General features: G+C 50.9%; 1 pseudogene; it reads left to right on the plus strand.

Annotated features, from left to right (window-relative positions):
* The window catches only part of LOC120037716, a 45,129-nt pseudogene that overhangs the window by 23,260 nt on the left and 1,939 nt on the right, over window positions 1–19,930 (plus strand).

Consider the following 19,930-nt stretch of genomic DNA (forward strand, 5'->3'; position numbering starts at 1 on the left):
CAGAGTACTGGTTCTCGGTTGCATTTACCGGACTAAAGTACTTAAACAGCCGCAGACTGAATGTTCCTGTGTAGTCTTTAGTTTTGTAGAGATGTTCTTCTTCTCTGTTGAAGTTTCAGAGTTCTAGCCATTATGTCCCACTCAGCTCACGATGTTGGTCTCGTTGATGTACATTTTGTCGGAAGTGGGTTTTATACACTCTGGAAAAAGGGGGCGTTCCATGACGCCGATGTAATGTCTGCTCACGTGGGCGTGGCCACTGACTTGGTTAAGACTTCATATGGAAAATAATTCTCTCATTACATCTTCCCACAAATAGTTTCACATTTAATCGTATACGTTCCCCCACATTTGGATGTGACCCTGACAACTGGGAAATATACACATTCAGAGATACACTTATGTTGTTATACTGTCTTTAGTTACGCCACAAATTATTAACACATTCCACAGGATTGTTCTTTAAATACCCACGGACCATTCCAAATGTTGGGATACAGAAATACTGTTTAATTATTCAGCCTTTTAATGTTATCATACTGCAACGTCACTCTCTATGGTGACAAAGGGATTTAACTCAAGTTTCTGAGAGTAGGGAGAGAGAGTTTTCCTGCAGGTATTTATGACCATCATAAAACTGTGGAGAGAGAGGTGGGGCGCCTATGATACTCCCCCCAAGGGCATGTCATGACAGTGCACTACTTTTGACCATGGTCCTATGGGTCCTGCAGGGTCAAAAGTAGTGCACTATATAGGAGCTTGGTCAAAAGTAATGTACTATGTAGTGAATAGGGTGCCATTTGTGACGCAGTCCAGGAATTTGCCTCACTGATAAGCAGACAGGTGGAGACATTAATACTGCAAAGCCATGAGAGATGGTCACGTTAGAGTGTGTGCCTTGCCTTGCCTTGCCTCTCCTCTCCTCTCCTCTCCTCTCCTCTCCTCTCCTCTCCTCTCCTCTCCTCTCCTCTCCTCTCCTCTCCTCTCCTCTCCTCTCCTCTCCTCTCCTCTCCTCTCCTCTCCTCTCCTCTCCCAATTTTCCATTCCTCTCCCTCCCTCCTCTACTCACCTCTCCCCTCTCCCCTTAGCTCCTCTCCTCTCCCATTCATCTCCTCTCCCCTCTGTTCGTCATTATGGTACTCCTCCTAAGGAACAGCCTCCTTAGGAATTCATGGGAATTTACAGTACTTCAATGTTATGCTTCAAGGACGATGAAAAATAAAACGTATGTATCATCCAAAACCTGTAGCTGTTGAAATTAAAACATGTTGCTCACCTCTCTACACTACAAAGCAACAATAATGTACAGCTGGAGAAGTTCATCCATAATAATATGTTTTCAATATTGCTGACCAATTTAAGATCAACCTGATGTAAAGTGAAGCCGGTGAAAATAAATTGCAATGACTGTTAGTACAATAAACCTAGGAAGTGGTTCAGTCATACTATAAAAACACTGGGTTGTCTAGTGGCCTATTTGTATACGTCATATCATGTAGCACCAGGCTGGCTGCTAACGTTAACTACATTCACTGTCAATGCACAATATTTCCACAACAGTTGAGAAAGGACCATTAGAAGACCCATTAGAACAGCAGTTAAATTGCACACATGGACCACCACTTCATCCATGCTTTTGTTAATGACATCGCCGAAGTCGAGGATCGGTAGGATAGTCAGTTTTAGAGGGTATGTTTGGCAGCATGAGTGAAGGATGCTTTGTTGCGAAGTAGGAAGCCGATTCTAGATTTAATTTTGGATTTGAGATGCTTAATGTGTGTCTGGAAGGAGAGTTTACAATCTAACCAGACACCTAGTATTTGTAGTTGTCCACATATTTTAAGTCAGAACCGTCCAGAGTAGTGATGCTGGACGGGCGAGCAGGTGCAGGCAGCAATTGGTTGAAGAGCATGCATTTAGTTTTACTTGCATTTAAGAGCAAAAAAGCACTAACATTTTTCACAGCACAGGTAGCATGCACAAAACCAACCAAACTAACCAAGAACCAACCAAACTAACCAACAAACAACTTCATCAGATGACAGTCTTATAACATGTTATTCAATAAATCTATGTTTTGTTCGAAAAATTTGCATATTTGAGCTATAAATCAGTTTTACATTGCAGCTACAATCAGAAATTGCACCGAAAGCAGACAGAATAATTACAGACACCAACGTCAAATACCTAAATACTCATCATAAAACATTTCTGAAAAATACATAGTGTACAGCAAATGAAAGACAAGCATCTTGTGAATCCAGCCAATATTTCCGATTTCTTAACTTCTTTGGGCTGCAAGCCCGAAGCCGGGCACAATATGACAACAGCCACTTCAAGTGCAGGGCGCGAAATTCAAAATATATTTTTTTGAAATATTTAACTTTCACACATTAACAAGTCCAATACAGCATATGAAAGATAAACATCTTGTGAATCCAGCCAACATGTCCGATTTTTAAAATGTTTTACCAGCGAAAACACCACATATATTTATGTTAGCTCACCACCAAATACAAAAAAGGACAGACATTTTTCACAGCACAGGTAGCATGCACAAAGCCAACCTAACTAACCAAGAACCAACCAAACTAACCAAGAAACAACTTAAATCAGATGACAGTCTTATAACATGTTATACAATAAATCTATGTTTTGTTCGAAAAATGTGCATATTTGAGGTATAAATCAGTTTTACATTGCAGCTACCATCACAGCTACCGTCACAAATAGGACCGAAGCAGCCAGAGTAATTACAGACACCAACGTCAAATACCTAAATACTCATCATAAAACATTTCTGAAAAATCGATGGTGTATAGCAAATTAAAGACAAACATCTTGTGAATCCAGCCAATATTTCCGATTTTTTAAGTGTTTTACAGCGAAAACACAATATAGCATTATATTAGCTTACTACAATAGCCTACCACACTACCGCATTCATTCATCAAGGCACGTTAGCGATAGCAATAGGCACGTTAGCGATAGCGAATAAACCCAGCAAAAGATATATAATTTTTGACTAACCTTGATAAGCTTCATCAGATGACAGTCCTATAACATCAGGTTATACATACACTTATGTTTTGTTCGAAAATTGTGCATATTTAGAGCTGAAATCAGTGGTTATACATTGTGCTAACGTAGCATCTTTTTCCCAGAATGTGCGGATATTTTTATGGCACTCAACTATTCTGACCAAATAACTATACATAAACGTTACTAAAAAATACATGTTTGTATAGGAAATGATAGATACACTAGTTCTTAATGCAATCGCCGTGTTAGAATTCTAAAAATAACTTCATTACGACATCCAGCTACGACATCCAGCGAGAGAGTACCCAAAATCTGGGCGCAAACGACTATTTCACATGTTCGACAGATATATGAAATAGCATCATAAAATGGGTCCTACTTTTGATGATCTTTCATCAGAATGTTGTACAAGGGGTCCTTTGTCGGGAACAATCGTTGTTGGATTTAGAATGTCCTCTTCTCCAGTCAATTAGCACGGAAAGCTAGCAAAGTAGCGCGAAGCTCTCCTTCCTGAACAAAGGCACACAACGCAACACGCCTAACGTCCTGAATAAATTTCAATAATCTATAAAACTATATTGAAAAAACATACTTTACAATGATATTGTCACATGTATCAAATAAAATCAAAGCCGGAGATATTAGTCGTCCATAACGACAGCTTTACAGAAGGCAATACCAGGTCCCTTCACGCGCTCTCCAGAAAACAGGAAACTGGTGACACGTCATACAAAGAGCATTTATTCGACCCCAGATCAAGTTATACACCCCATTTCTTCTCTCACTGCCTGTCGACATCTAGTGGAAGACGTATATGAAGTGGAATGTATTCTAATAAATATCAAGGACCTTTATAGGCAGGCCCTAGAACAGAGCATCGATTTCAGATTTTCCACTTCCTGTCAGGAAGTTTGCTGCAAAATGAGTTCTGTTTTACTCACAGATATAATTCAAACGGTTTTAGAAACTAGAGAGTGTTTTCTATCCAATAGTAATAATAATATGCATATTGTACGAGCAAGAATTGAGTACGAGGCCGTTTGAAATGGGCACCTTTTATCCGGCTACTCAATACTGCCCCTGCAGCCCAAACAGGTTAAGTGTTTTACAGCGAAAACACAATATAGCGTTATATTAGCTTACCACAATAGCCAGGAAACACACAGCCATTTACCTGCAGCAAAAGTGTAGCGATCGTACAAACCAGCAAAAGTTATATAATTTTTGACTAACCTTGATAAGCTTCATCAGATGACAGTCCTATAACATCAGGTTATACAATACACTTATTTTTTGTTCGAAAATGTGCATATTTAGAGCTGAAATACGTGGTTATACATTGTGCTAACGTAGCATCTTTTTCCTAGAATGTCCGGAATATTTTTATGACACTCACCTATTCTGACCAAATAACTATTCATATACTTTACTAAAAAATACATGTTGTATAGGAAATGATAGATACATTAGTTCTTAATGAAATCGCCGTGTTAGAACTTCTAAAAATAACTTCATTACCACATCCAGCTTACGTTATAACGAGAGAGAGCCCAAATCTGGGCGCAAAATAATTGTCAACATATTCCGACAGATATATGAATATCATCATAAAATGGGTCCTACTTTTGATGATCTTCCATCAGAATGTTGTACAAGGGTGTCCTTTGTCCAGAACAATCGTTGTTTGGTTTTAGAACGGCCTTCTTCCCTCTCGAATTAGCAAGCTAACTAGCCAAGTGGCGCGTAGCTCTCCATCTTCACCATACCCAGAGAACGCAAGACGCCTAAACTCCCGAAAATATTTCAATAATCTGATGAAACTATATTGAAAAAACAATACTTTACGATGATATGATCACATTTATCAAATAAATCAAAGCCTGGAGATATAACACGTCTATAACCGATTGCTTTTCAGAAGCCATTACCGGTGACCTCTATGCGCTTCCTGGACAGAGGAATTCTGGGGTCATGTCATTCCAAGAGCTCTCTTTTCACCATAGAAACACCTAGAAACCCCATTTCACCTCTCACAGCCTATGGGACATCTAGTGGAAGGCGTATGAAGTGCATGTATACTCATACATATCAAGCACATTTATAGGCAGATCCTAGAACAGAGCATCGATTTCAGATTTTCACTTTCTGACAGGAAGTTTGCTGCAAAAGGAGTTCTGTTTTACTCACAGATATAATTCAAACGGTTTTAGAAACTAGAGAGTATTTTCTATCCAATAGTAATAATAATATGCATATTGTACGAGCAAGAATTGAGTACGAGGCCGTTTGAAATGGGCACCTTTTATCCGGCTACTCAATACTGCCCCTGCAGCCATAAGAAGTTAACACAATGTCCAAAGAGGGGCCAGAAGTATACAGAATGGTGTCGTCTGCGTAGAGGTGGATCAGAGAATCACCAGCAGCAAGAGCGACATCATTGATGTATACAGATAAAAGAGTCGGCCCGAGAATTGAACACTGTGGCACCCCCATAGAGACTGCCAGAGGTCCGGACACCAGGCCCTCCGATTTCTCTGTCTGAGAAGTAGTTGGTGAACCAGGCGAGGCAGTCATTTGAGAAACCAAGGCTGTTGAGGTGCTGCCTGAAGCGAGGAGTAGGACACTGGGATAATCAACAACTCTTGTTTTCTCTCCCTTCTCTCTCTCACCCTTCTCTCTCTCACGTTCTCTCTCTCTCCCTCCTCTCTCTCCCTCTTCTCTCACTCTCTCACCCTCCTCTCCCTCACGTTCTCACTCTCTCACCCTCCTCTCTCTCACGTTCTCACTCTCTCACGTTCTCTCTCTCTCTCCCTCCTCTCTCTCACGTTCTCTGTCTCTCCCTCCACTCTCTCACGTTCTCTCCTCTCCCTCCTCTCTCTCATGTTCTCTGTCTCTCCCTCCTCTCTCCCTCCTCTCTCTCACGTTCTCTCTCTCCCTCCTCTCTCTCACGTTCTCTGTCGCTCCCTCCTCTCTCTCACGTTCTCTTTCTCTTTTCCTCCCTCTTGTCTTTCTTTGTCTCTTCCAGCGCTACGTCCACCTTTGGATTGCCAACCCCAATAACAACCTCATCAACTGTGCAGCAGCAGGCTCAGAGGTAAGTCTCTCTCCCAATCTCCCTCGCTTGCTTTCTCTCTCTCTCTCTCTCATCTCTCTCTCATTCTCTCTCTCCCATTCACTCTTTCTATCTGTCCTTGTCTTCAGGTGTACAGTATGTATGTAGGCCTCATTACCCAATGTCCAGTCTGATGAATTACTGTATATTCATTTGTTATGTATAGTATGGTGTGTGTATGTGTGTGTGTGTGTTAATGCTTGCATGTGTTTGTTAACATACTGTGTGTGTGTCCTTCAAGGAGACAGGTTTCTGGTTCCTCTTCCACCATGTGCCTACGGGAGCCTCTGAGGCATGTATTCTCCTGGTCGCACCGAACACACACCTATGGGCCAGTTCACCAACAATAGGGCCCACTCCAACTACAGGGTAAGAGTGTGTGTGAGTCTTGTTAGATAATAACAGCAAACATCCAATAGAATAAAGGAAGTCATATAACCAACCAGATATAAGCTAACTGCTCTTCCATGTGGTGTTAACCCAGTGTGTGAAGGTTAATTCATGGTTTGGAGCCGCAGAGCAGCGATCATTACATGTTAACGAGCATCTTCAGTTGATAATAAATCTCTATGCGGTCTGGTTATGGCCCTTGTGGTCTGTGCTAGCAGCGCCTCTCTCTCTGTCATGTTCACAACCCTTCTCTCTCTCTCTCTCTCCACCCTTCTCTCTCTCTCTCTCTCTCTCTCTCTCTCCAACCCTTTCTCTCTTTTTATCTCTTTCTCTCTTTCTCTCCATCCTTTCTCTCTTTCCACCCTTTCTCTTTCTCTCTCTCTTTCTCTCCACCCTTTCTCTCTCTCTCCACCCTTTCTTTCTCTCTCTCCACCCTTTCTCTCTCTCTCCACCCTTTCTCTCTCTCTCTCCACCCTTTCTCTATTTCTCTCTCTTTCTCTCCACCCTTCCCTCTTTTTCTCTCTCTCTCTCTCCACCCTTTCTCTCGCTCTCTCTCTCTCTCCACCCTTTCTCTCATTCTCTCTCCTTCTCTCCACCCTTCTCTCTTTCTCTTTCTTTCTCCACCCTTCCCTCTTTCTCTCTCTCTGTCTCTCTCCACCCTTTCTCTCGCTCTCGTTCTCGCTCCACCTTCTCTCTTTCTCTCTCTTTCCCTCAATCCTTTCTCTCCTTCTCCGCACCCTTTCTCAAACTCTCTCTCTCTTTCTCTCTCTCTCTCTCGCTCTTTCTCTCCACCCTTCCCTCTTTCTCGCTCTCGCTCTCTCACTCTCTCACTCTCTCTCGCTCTCTCTCTCCACCCTTTCTCTCGCTCTCGTTCTCGCTCTCGCTCCACCCTTTCTCTCTTTCTCTCTCTTTCTCTCCACCCTTTCTCTCGCTCTCATTCGCTTCTCGCTCCACCCGTTCTCTCTTTCTCTCTCTTTCTCTCCACCCTTTCTCTCTCTCTCTCTCTCTTTCTTTATCTCCACCCTTTTCTCATCTCTCTCTCTTTCTCTCCACCCTTTCTCTCTCTCTCTTTCTCTCCACCCTTCCTTCTTTCTCTCTCGCTCTCTCTCTCTCTCCCTCTCTCTACCCTTTCTCTCTCTTGCTCTCTCACTCTCTTTCTCTCCCTCTCCCCCCTTTCTCTCGCTCTCGTTCGCTCTCTGCTCCATCCTTTCTCTCTTTCTCTCTCTTTCTCTCCACCCTTTCTCTCTTTCTCTCTCTCTCTCTCCACCCTTCTCTCTCTCTCTCTCTCTCTCGCTCCATTCTTTCTCTTTACTCTCTCTCTCTACTTTTCTCACTCTCACTCTCGTGCTCTCTCTCTCCACCCTTTCTCTCTCTCTCTCTCTCTCTCTCGTCCTCTCTCTCATCTCTCTCTCTCTCAGTCTCTCTCTCTCTTCTCTCTCTCTCTCTGTTTCTCTGCTTAATATTTTCTCTCTCTCTTTCTGTTCCTAGCAGGGTGTGTTAATAGAAATAGAACTCATGTCAAGCTGTTACCACAGCCTCCTTGTGATAGAACTAGATATACCAGCTTGTACACAAAGACACAGACGTACACACACCATCTTGTGCACACATAAAGAAGCAGACATACACACACACAAGCGTTTATTGCGCGCACACCCACACAAAGACATATGCACGCAACACGAAGACACACACGCCTCGGCAAACACACACACACACACACACACACACGCACACGCACACGCGCACAGCACACGCACACGCACACAGCACACACACAGCAAACACACATATATAAAACAAGAGAAACACTCTGTTGGCTGCATAAATCTGAATAGATTTATTGAGGGACTAACAAACAATAGGCTTACGTTTCTGATGAATTGAAGTTGATTCATGACAAAAACTATTGTTTGTTTGTCCCTCAATAAATCTAATTTTCCTTTATTATCCTGGATAGTCACCAGTTTAATTATCTTGGGTAAGGAATGATTTGGGGATATTCAAGTCCCTCAGTCGAGCACTGGATCCCGCTTTTTTTCATATAAAGCAAAAGCTGTGTGTCAGTGTGTGTCTATTAGGCCCTTGATCAGGAGGAACTGGAGGGAGAGAGAGAGGGAGAGAGAGAGGGAGAGAGAGAGGGAGAGGGAGAGGGAGAGGGAGAGAGAGGGAGAGGGAGAGGGAGAGGGAAGGAAGGAGAGAGAGAGGGAAGGAAGGAGAGAGAGAGGGAGAGAGGGAGAGGGAGGGAGAGGGAAGAGGGGAGGGAGAGAGAGAGGGGAGGAGAGGAAGGAAGGAGAGAGAGAGAGAGAGGGATGAGAGAGGGGAGAGGAGAGAGGGAGAGAGAGGGGGAGAGGGAGAGAGGGGAGAGAGAGGGAGAGGGAAGGAAGGAGAGAGAGAGAGAGGGAAGGAAGGAGAGAGATAGAGAGGGAGAGGGAGAGAGAGGGGGAGAGGGAAGGGAAGGAGAGAGAGAGAGAGGGAGAGGGAAGGAAGGAGAGAGAGAGAGAGAGGGAAGGAAGGAGAGGGAGAGAGAGAGAGGGAAGGAAGGAGAGAGAGAGGGAGAGGTGAGAGGGAGAGAGAGGGAGGGAGAGGGAGAGGGAGGGAGAGGGGAAGGAAGGGAGAGGAGAGGGAGAGGAGGGAGAGAGAGGGAGAGAGAGGGAGAGAGAGAGGAGAGAGAGAGAGAGAGGAGAGAGAGAGAGAGAGAGAGAGAGAGAGAGAGAGGAGAGAGGGAGAGGAGAGGGAGAGAGAGAGAGAGAGGAGAGAGAGCAGAGAGACCTTGGAGGCTGTTGGTGTTTGCTAGAGGCGACTCAGATATTCGGTCCCATGGCACCCTATTCCCCACATACAGGTAGTGCACTACTTTTGACCAGGGGCCAGGCTGTACTATGTAGGGAATAGGTGCATTGTGGGAATCACCCTCATGTTCTCACACCCGAGTAACATAACTAAACAGCATCAAGACAAGGAGAAAGCTATCTGTTTCAAAGCTATCTGTTGTTCATATCTGTTGTCTGATAGCTGGCTCCTTGACTGGAAGTGTTATGTAATGTGTGTATGCACCTGTGCTAGGGCTGGGATGATCCTAGACAAACGGTGTAAAAGACCACACAGGCCAATGACAAAGACAAGAGACCCTTCCTTTCTCTAGTGGAGCAAGGTCAGTGTCTCACCACACACACACACCACACACACACACACACAGAGGTTGGTAGTGGATGCAGAGAGACTGGTGAGGGGAGTAGTTTAGATTTGTATTTATTTAACCTTTACTTAACTACCGTAGGCAAATCAGTTAAGAACAAATGATTATTTACAATGACAGCCTACCCCGCGCCAAACCCAAAACCCGGACCACGCTGGGCCAATTGTGCGCTGCCCTATGGGACTCCTAATCACGGCCGGTTGTGATACAGCCTTGAATCAAACCAGGGTCCTGTAGCACTGAGATGCAGTGCCTTAGACCACTACGCCACTCGTAGCTAGTTAGCAGACCTCTTTCAGATACATTGTTTGCCCATAACAATGGAACCAATTGAATCGTCCTAAAAGTCCAAGTGCACCTCAACCAAAGTATTTGACCGCCAGTCTGCAATCCACTCACCCAGGCTTCATACAGCACATTGGTTAACATTTGAACAGTGAATAATACATAGCAGAGATGTCTGCATGAAGGACCGTGATGTTTGAAATACTTTACACAAACCCGTGATTCAAAACAAGTTCCTGACTGGTTTATTTGTTGATACACTGTATGTTCTGTTTACCCCCACATTACTACTCACATTATATTACTTTATTACGCTTCATTTGTTGTTATACTTTAGTTATTTGATTTAGATTCTAACCTGTTTAAAGGAAAAGGTAGTTATGGGCAGGGCAGACCAGTGTAGCTGATTTTTCTTTCTCTCTCTCTCTCTCTCTTTCTCTCTCTCTCTCTCTCTCTCTCTCTCTCTCTCTCTCTCTCTCTCTCTCTCTCTCTCTCTCTCTCTCTCTTGCTCTCTCTCTCTCTCTTGCTCTCGCTCGCTCTCTTTCTCTCTTCTCTCTTCTCTCTCTTTCTCTCTCTCTTCTCTCTTCTCTCTTCTCTCTCTCTCGCTCTTCTCTCTCTCTCGCTCTTCTCTCTCTCTCACTCTTCTCTCTCTCGCTCTTCTTTCTCTCTCACTCTTCTCTCTCTCTCTTCTTTCTCTCTCTCTCTTCTCTCTCTCTCTCTAGATATGGACCCACCAGGATGCGGATCCCTTCAAGCCCCGTGTCCCAGCTCTCATCCACCATTTTGTGGCCTACAAGAACCAGGACCACGGAGCCTGGCTGAGGGGAGGAGATGTCTGGCTGGACGACTGCCAGTGAGTAGACGGAGGGAGGGATCGAGCGGTAGAGGTGGGAGGGAGGGATCGAGCGGTAGAGGTGGGAGGGAGGGAGCGAGCGGTAGAGGTGGGAGGGAGGGAGCGAGCGGTAGAGGTGGGAGGGAAGGAGCGAGCGGTAGAGGTGGGAGGGAGGGAGCGAGCGGTAGAGGTGGGAGGGAGGGAGCGAGCGGTAGAGGTGGGAGGGAGGGAGCGAGCGGTAGAGGTGGGCGGGAGGGAGCGAGCGGTAGAGGTGGGAGGGAAGGATCGAGCGGTAGAGGTGGGAGGGAAGGAACGAGCGGTAGAGGTGGGAGGGAGGGAGCGAGCGGTAGAGGTGGGAGGGAGGGAGCGAGCGGTAGAGGTGGGAGGGAGGGAGCGAGCGGTAGAGGTGGGAGGGAGGGAGCGAGCGGTAGAGGTGGGAGGGAGGGAGCGAGCGGTAGAGGTGGGGGGAGGGAGCGAGCGGTAGAGGTGGGAGGGAGGGAGCGAGCGGTAGAGGTGGGAGAGAAGGAGCGAGCGGTAGAGGTGGGAGGGAGGGATCGAGCGGTAGAGGTGGGAGGGAGGGATCGAGCGGTAGAGGTGGGAGGGAGGGATCGAGCGGTAGAGGTGGGAGGGAGGGATCGAGCGTTAGAGGTGGGAGGAGGGAATGAGCGGTAGAGGTGGGAGGGAGGGAGCGAGCGGTAGAGGTGGGAGGGAGGGAGCGAGCGGTAGAGGTGTGAGGGAGGGAGCGAGCGGTAGAGCTGGGGGAAGGAGCGAGCGGTAGAGGTGGGAGGGAGGGATCGAGCGGTAGAGGTGGGAGGGGGGATCGAGCGGTAGAGGTGGGAGGGAGGGATCGAGCGGTAGAGGTGGGAGGGAGGGAGCGAGCGGTAGAGGTGTGAGGGAGGAGCGAGCGGTAGAGGTGTGAGGGAGGGAGCGAGCGGTAGAGGTGTGAGGGAGGGAGCGAGCGGTAGAGGTGGGAGGGAGGAGCGAGCGGTAGAGGTGGAGGGAGGGAGCGAGCGGTAGAGGTGGGAGGGAGGGAGCGAGCGGTAGAGGTGGGAGGGAGGGAGAGCGGTGGGGGGGGGGGGAGCGAGCGGTAGAGGTGGGAGGGAGGGAGCGAGCGGTAGAGGTGGGAGGGAAGGAGCGAGCGGTAGAGGTGGGAGGGAGGGATCGAGCGGTAGAGGTGGGAGGGGGATCGAGCGGTAGAGGTGGGAGGGAGGGATCGAGCGGTAGAGGTGGGAGGGAGGGATCGAGCGGTAGAGGTGGGAGGGAGGGAATGAGCGGTAGAGGTGGGAGGGAGGGAGCGAGCGGTAGAGCTGGGAGAGAAGGAGCGAGCGGTAGAGGTGGGAGGGAGGGATCGAGCGGTAGAGGTGGGAGGGAGGGATCGAGCGGTAGAGGTGGGAAGGAGGGAGCGAGCGGTAGAGGTGGGAGGGAGATCGAGCGGTAGAGGTGTGAGGGAGGGAGCGAGCGGTAGAGCTGGGAGGGAGGGATCGAGCGGTAAAGGTGGGAGGGAGGGAGCGAGCGGTAGAGGTGGGAGGGAGGGAGGGAGGGAGCGAGCGGTAGAGGTGGGAGGGAGGGAGGGAGCGAGCGGTAAAGGTGGGAGGGAGGGAAGGGGCGAGCGGTAGAGGAGGGAGGGAGCGAGCGGTAGAGGTGGGAGGGAGGGAGCGAGCGGTAGAGGTGGGAGGGAGGGAGCGAGCGGTAGAGGTGGGAGGGAGGGAGCGAGCGGTAGAGGTGGGAGGGAGGGAGCGAGCGGTAGAGGTGGGAGGGAGGGAGAGAGCGGTAGAGGTGGGAGGGAAGCAGCGAGCGGTAGAGGTGGGAGGGAGGGAGAGAGCGGTAGAGGTGGGAGCGAGCGGTAGAGGTGGGAGGGAGGGAGCGAGCGGTAGAGGTGGGAGGGAGGGAGCGAGCGGTAGAGGTGGGAGGGAGGGAGCGAGCGGTAGAGGTGGGGGAGGGAGAGCGGTAGAGGTGGGAGGAAGGCGAGCGGTAGAGGTGGGAGGGAGGGAGAGAGCGGTAGAGGTGGGAGGGAGGGAGCGAGCGGTAGAGGTGGGAGGGAGGGAGCGAGCGGTAGAGGTGGGAGGGAGGGAGCGAGCGGTAGAGGTGGAGGGAGGGAGCGAGCGGTAGAGGTGGGAGGGAGGGAGCGAGCGGTAGAGGTGGGAGGGAGGGAGCGAGCGGTAGAGGTGGGAGAGAAGGAGCGAGCGGTAGAGGTGGGAGGGAGGGATCGAGCGGTAGAGGTGGGAGGGAGGGAGCGAGCGGTAGAGGTGGGAGGGAGGGAGGGAGGGAGCGAGCGGTAAAAGGTGGGAGGGAGGGAAGGGGCGAGCGGTAGAGGAGGGAGGGAGCGAGCGGTAGAGGTGGGAGGGGGGAGCGAGCGGTAGAGGTGGGAGGGAGGGAGCGGTAGAGGTGGGAGGGAGGGAGCGAGCGGTAGAGGTGGGAGGGAGGGAGCGAGCGGTAGAGATGGGAGGGAGGGAGAGAGCGGTAGAGGTGGGAGGGAAGGAGCGAGCGGTAGAGGTGGGAGGGAGGGAGAGTGCGGTAGAGGTGGGAGGGAGGGAGCGAGCGGTAGAGGTGGGAGGGAGGGAGCGAGCGGTAGAGGTGGAGGGAGGGAGCGAGCGGTAGAGGTGGGAGGGAGGAGCGAGCGGTAGAGGTGGGAGGGAGGAGAGAGCGGTAGAGGTGGGAGGGAGGGAGCGAGCGGTAGAGGTGGGAGGGAGGGAGCGAGCGGTAGAGGTGGGAGGGAGGGAGCGAGCGGTAGAGGTGGGAGGGAGGGCGAGCGGTAGAGGTGGGAGGGAGGGAGCGAGCGGTAGAGGTGGGAGGAAGGAGCGAGCGGTAGAGGTGGGAGGGAGGGATCGAGCGGTAGAGGTGGGAGGGAGGGGATCGAGCGGTAGAGGTGGGAGGGAGGGACGAGCGGTAGAGGTGGGAGGGAGGGATCGCGCGTAGAGGTGGGAGGGAGGGATGAGCGGTAGAGGTGGGAGGGAGGGAGCGAGCGGTAGAGGTGGGAGGGAGGGAGCGAGCGGTAGAGGTGTGGGGAGGATCGAGCGTAGAGCTGGGAGGGAAGAGCGGCGGTAGAGGTGGGAGGGAGGGATCGAGCGGTAGAGGTGGGAGGGAGGGATCGAGCGGTAGAGGTGGGAGGGAGGGATCGCGCGGTAGAGTGGGAGGGAGGAGCGAGCGGTAGAGGTGGGAGGGAGGGAGCGAGCGGTAGAGGTGGGGGGGTGAGGGAGGGAGCGAGCGGTAGAGGTGTGAGGGAGGGAGCGAGCGGTAGAGGTGGGAGGGAGGAGCGAGCGGTAGAGGTGGGAGAGGGAGCGAGCGGTAGAGGTGGGAGGGAGGAGCGAGCGGTAGAGGTGGGAGGGAGGGAGCGAGCGGTAGAGGTGGGAGGGAGGGAGCGAGCGGTAGAGGTGGGAGGGAGGGAGCGAGCGGTAGAGGTGGGAGGAGGAGCGAGCGGTAGAGGTGGGAGGGAGGGAGCGAGCGGTAGAGGTGGGAGGGAGGGATCGAGCGGTAGAGGTGGGAGGGAGGGATCGGCGGTAGAGGTGGGAGGGAGGGATCGAGCGGTAGAGGTGGGAGGGAGGGATGAGCGGTAGAGGTGGGAGGGAGGGAGCGAGCGGTAGAGGTGGGAGAGAAGGGAGCGAGCGGTAGAGGTGGGAGGGAGGGATCGAGCGGTAGAGGTGGGAGGGAGGGATCGAGCGGTAGAGGTGGGAGGAGGGAGCGAGCGGTAGAGGTGGGAGGGAGGGATCGAGCGGTAGAGGTGGAGGGAGGAGCGAGCGGTAGAGCTGGGAGGGAGGGATCGAGCGGTAGAGGTGGGGGAGGGAGCGAGCGGTAGAGGTGGGAGGAGGGAGGGAGGGAGCGAGCGGTAGAGGTGGGAGGGAGGGGGGAGCGAGCGGTAAGGTGGGAGGGAGGGAAGGGCGAGCGGTAGAGGAGGGAGGGAGCGAGCGGTAGAGGTGGGAGGGAGGGAGCGAGCGGTAGAGGTGGGAGGGAGGGAGCGAGCGGTAGAGGTGGGAGGGAGGGAGCGAGCGGTAGAGGTGGGAGGGAGGGAGCGAGCGGTAGAGGTGGGAGGGAGGGAGAGAGCGGTAGAGGTGGGAGGGAAGCAGCGAGCGGTAGAGGTGGGAGGGAGGGAGAGAGCGGTAGAGGTGGGAGCGAGCGTAGAGGTGGGAGGGAGGGAGCGAGCGGTAGAGGTGGGAGGGAGGGAGCGAGCGGTAGAGGTGGGAGGGAGGGAGCGAGCGGTAGAGGTGGGAGGGGGGAGCGAGCGGTAGAGGTGGGAGGGAGGGAGAGAGCGGTAGAGGTGGGAGGGAAGGAGCGAGCGGTAGAGGTGGGAGGGAGGGAGAGAGCGGTAGAGGTGGGAGGGAGGGAGCGAGCGGTAGAGGTGGGAGGGAGGGAGCGAGCGGTAGAGGTGGGAGGGAGGGAGCGAGCGGTAGAGGTGGGAGGGAGAGCGAGCGGTAGAGGTGGGAGGGAGGGAGCGAGCGGTAGAGGTGGGAGGGAGGGAGCGAGCGGTAGAGGTGGGAGAGAAGGAGCGAGCGGTAGAGGTGGGAGGGAGGGATCGAGCGGTAGAGGTGGGAGGGAGGGAGCGAGCGGTAGAGGTGGGAGGGAGGGAGGGAGGGAGCGAGCGGTAAAGGTGGGAGGGAGGGAAGGGGCGAGCGGTAGAGGAGGGAGGGAGCGAGCGGTAGAGGTGGGAGGGCGCGAGCGGTAGAGGTGGGAGGGAGGGAGCGGTAGAGGTGGGAGGGAGGGAGCGAGCGGTAGAGATGGGAGGGAGGGAGAGAGCGGTAGAGGTGGGAGGGAAGGAGCGAGCGGTAGAGGTGGGAGGGAGGGAGAGAGCGGTAGAGGTGGGAGGGAGGGAGCGAGCGGTAGAGGTGGGAGGGAGGGAGCGAGCGGTAGAGGTGGGAGGGAGGGAGCGAGCGGTAGAGGTGGGAGGGAGGGAGCGAGCGGTAGAGGTGGAGGGAGGGAGAGAGCGGTAGAGGTGGGAGGGAAGGAGCGAGCGGTAGAGGTGGGAGGGAGGGAGAGAGCGGTAGAGGTGGGAGGGAGGGAGCGAGCGGTAGAGGTGGGAGGGAGGGAGCGAGCGGTAGAGGTGGGAGGGAGGGAGCGAGCGGTAGAGGTGGGAGGGAGGGAGCGAGCGGTAGAGGTGGGAGGGAGGGAGCGAGCGGTAGAGGTGGGAGGGAGGGAGCGAGCGGTAGAGATGGGAGGGAAGGAGCGAGCGGTAGAGGTGGGAGGGAAGGAGCGAGCGGTAGAGGTGGGAGGGAGGAGAAGCGGTAGAGGTGGGAGGGAGGGAGAGAGCGGTAGAGGTGGGAGGGAGGGAGCGAGCGGTAGAGGTGGGAGGGAGGAGCGAGCGGTAGAGGTGGGAGGGAAGGAGCCAGCGGTAGAGGTGGGAGGGAAGGAGCGAGCGGTAGAGGTGGGAGGGAAGGAGCGAGCGGTAGAGGTGGGAGGGAGGGAGAGAGCGGTAGAGGTGGGAGGGAGGGAGCGAGCGGTAGAGGTGGGAGGGAGGGATCGAGCGATAGGTGGATTGTAACAAATACATATTTAGCTGTAACCTACCTTAACAAATAACACCATTCACGCCTTTGAAAAAGGGCTACATTTTGACTAGCTATGTCTCTAACCTCCCTCTCAGTCCTATGGTGCTGCCACCCCAATTATCATGCTTACCTCTAGGCTTCTACTGCTAGGTCTAGCACTCAACACAGCAGTAACTGTCAGAAACATCCCCTAGCATTTACACTGAATCATCTATTGTTTTTCTCACCTTCAGTCTGTTGCTGCTTTGCTTCCTTGACAACATTTCCAATGTCAACCTTATCCTTGGAGTTTTAGACAAACAGTGTGTGATTAGACACACACACACACACACACACACACACACACACACACACACACACACACACACACACACACACACACACACACACACCACACACACACACACACCACACACACACACACACACACACACTGTTGACATGCGGAAACAGATCATGTCTGTGTAATATTCTCATTCTAATGTTCCGTCTACTATGTGATTGGCTCTAACAACTGTTTCTCTCTCTCCTCAGATTTGCTGATAATGGAATTGGCCTAACACTGGCTAGGTAAGACATTAATGTTAATAACATCTTGTGTCCTGTGGTGTGTGTGTGTGTGTGTGTGTGTGTGTGTGTGTGTGTGTGTGTGTGTGTGTGTGTGTGTGTGTGTGTGTGGTGTGTGTGTGTGTGTGTGTGGTGTGTGTGTGTGTGTGTGTGTGTGTGTGTGTGTGCGGCGTGCATGTGTGGTTCATGTTTGTATTTCGGGTGACTGCAGAAGACCCCGTTGCAGTAATTGGAAACACCTTATATGGTCGTCTGCTTATGATGCAGTGGGAAAGAAAGACTTTGAAAGAGTGTGAAAGTAATTTGGGAGTGTGAAAGTGGCATCTCTAGGTATATGGGCCTGGGCATGGTTTGTAGCTGGTTTCAGAAACCAGGTCACACTCTCAGAGAGAGACACACTGGCACAGACTCACACACTTTTACACGCTCTCTTGGCCACACATTCGTTTTAGCTCTCTTGGCCACACAAACTCTCTGACAGTCACTCACTCACGTACTCACACACACGCACATTTGTTTTACTATCCTTGTGGAGACCAAACAATTGATTCCCATTCAAAATCCTATTTCGCTAACCCCTAACCCTTAACCTAACCTTAACCCTAAACTTAACCCTAATTCTAACCCTAATTTTAACCCTGAACCTAACCCCTAAGCCAAAAATAGACGTTTTCCTTGTGGGAATTTTCCTTGTTTTACTTTAGTAAAACCAAAAACACACACAAAAGTGTTAACTTTGGCATCTATTTTAGATTTGGTTTTATGTTTAGTCTTAAAATACCTTTTAGTCACATTTTAGTCATTTCATCCTTCGTTAGTTTTAGTTATTATCAGTTAGCTATTATCAGTTATTATCTGACACTAAAACTGTAGACAGTTTTAGTCACAGCCATTTTAGTCACATAATAGTCAAAATAATCTATGAAATAATGAATATTTCAGCTACTTCTAACTTCCATCATGTGCACATTCATATAGCCTTGTCCAACTAGACCTACCATCCCCTCGTATACCTGAGCTGGCAACATTTATATTGTGGCAGATTGTAACCAATGCCAGCCATAATTAATCATATAGGCTATAAAGCCTTGGCTAGATGTTAAATAATTTACGTCTCTGATTTTCTCCACATCATAACCGTTAAGGGGGGTAAATAAAAGCTTTTTCTTTAAAAAGGGGAGAATTTTACATCTCCAAAGATGACAGAAGTATTACTGTACTCCTAACATTCAAGCAACCGCAAGAATGCTGCGAGAGCGGCAACAGATTCATGAGTAACAATATAGAGATACTGATGTGATCAGAGTAAAAGTAGCCTACATGAAAGTAAGAGAGAGTAAATGATCGTTTCTAGTTGAGTTTAGTTACAAGTCCAGTGTCCTGGCTTCGCATCAGCTCAGAAGATTGATGAGCGACTGATGTGACCACCTGGGAGCTGTGTGAGAGAGCCGGGCAGATCAGCTCAGAAGATTGACGAGTGACTGATGTGACCACCTGGGAGCTGTGTGAGAGAGCCGGGCAGATCAGCTCAGAAGATTGACGAGTGACTGATGTGACCACCTGGGAGCTGTGTGAGAGAGCCGGGCAGATCAGCTCAGAAGATTGACGAGCGACTAATGTGACCACCTGAGATCTGTGTGAGAGAGCCGGGCAGATCAGCTCAGAAGATTGACGAGTGACTGATGTGACCACCTGGGAGCTGTGTGAGAGAGCCGGGCAGATCAGCTCAGAAGATTGACGAGTGACTGATGTGACCACCTGGGAGCTGTGTGAGAGAGCCGGGATCAGCTCAGAAGATTGACGAGTGACTGATGTGACCACCTGGGAGCTGTGTGAGAGAGCCGGGCAGATCAGCTCAGAAGATTGACGATGACTGATGTGACCACCTGGGATCTGTGTGAGAGAGCCGGGCAGATCAGCTCAGAAGATTGACGAGTGACTGATGTGACCACCTGGGAGCTGTGTGAGAGAGCCGGGCAGATCAGCTCAGAAGATTGACGAGCGACTGATGTGACCACCTGGGCGCTGTGTGAGAGAGCCGGGCAGATCAGCTCAGAAGATTGACGAGTGACTGATGTGACCACCTGGGAGCTGTGTGAGAGAGCCGGGCAGATCAGCTCAATTAGTCCACACAACTGAAAGATGTCAATTCTACCAATGAGAGGATTGCAAAACATTATTCTGCATGCTTATGATTGTAAACAACAGATGAAAAGGAGCTTGATGTCAAATGAAATGTCCATTAGTCTCACGTGGAATTCTCGTCTCGTCACATTTTAGTCAACAAAAATGAAAAGTATTTTTCTATGAAATGAACACACACACAAACTCTTTCTGTCTCTCACTTTCTCTCTGTCTTTCCCTGTCTGTGTAGTGGTGGTACATTCCCTGATGACGATGGTTCTCGTCAGGAGGTGAAGAACAGTCTGTTTGTTGGGGAGAGTGACAACAGGGGCATGCCCATTCCTGACAACCGTATCTGGGGTCCCGGGGACCCGACCTCAATGGGAGGACCCTGCCTCGAGGAGTGTGAGTGTTGGCTCGTATACACACACACACACACACACACCACACACACACACACACACACACACACACACACACACACACACACACACACACACACACACAACACACACCACACACACACACACAGAGAGAGACAGAGAGACAGACACTGCGTGTGTCTCTCTCCCTTTTCTCTCCTCTTCTGTCTGTTAATTTCTTGTTCTCTTATCTCCCTTCTCCTCCTCCTCCTCCTTGTCCTTCTCCTCCTCCACCTCCTCCATCTTGTCCTTCTCCTTCTCCTCCTCCTTGTCCTTCTCCTCCTTGTCCTTCTCCTCCTTGTCCTTCTCCTCCTTCTCCTCCTTCTCCTTCTCCTCCTCCTCCTCCTCCCTCCTCCTCTCCTTCTCCTTCTCCTTCTCCTTCTCCTTCTCCTTCTCCTTCTCCTCCTCTCCTTGTATCGCCTCCCCTCATTCACATTTTACGCTGAAATGAACCCCTTCAACTTTTCCCTTTTCAGCGTT

The sequence above is a fragment of the Salvelinus namaycush genome, unplaced genomic scaffold (assembly GCF_016432855.1).
Source record: "Salvelinus namaycush isolate Seneca unplaced genomic scaffold, SaNama_1.0 Scaffold1831, whole genome shotgun sequence".
In the NCBI taxonomy this organism is placed as follows: Eukaryota; Metazoa; Chordata; class Actinopteri; order Salmoniformes; family Salmonidae; genus Salvelinus; species Salvelinus namaycush.